Here is a 277-nt window from a genome sequence, read left to right on the forward strand (position 1 = left end):
CGACCCGGGCCCCGATCGGGGCCCGGAGCGCAGCCCCCGCCCACGCGGCTCCCACGCGTCCCGTCCCACGCGGCGCAGGATCAAAGTCCCCTGGCCCCTGCTTCCTGGCACAGACGCGACGGGGTCCGTGGAAATCCCCGCCCGTGCGGCCCGCGCTTCCCCTCTGTTTCCCAGGAAGCTTCGTGGGAGGTGGAGCCCACACACCACGCGGAGCATCGGGCCCCGAACGGGCACGCCCCCCAGCCCGTGTGCCCGCTCCGAGGGGCGTTCGTGCGGG

Source organism: Alligator sinensis, unplaced genomic scaffold (assembly GCF_000455745.1).
Source record: "Alligator sinensis unplaced genomic scaffold, ASM45574v1 scaffold707_1, whole genome shotgun sequence".
In the NCBI taxonomy this organism is placed as follows: Eukaryota; Metazoa; Chordata; order Crocodylia; family Alligatoridae; genus Alligator; species Alligator sinensis.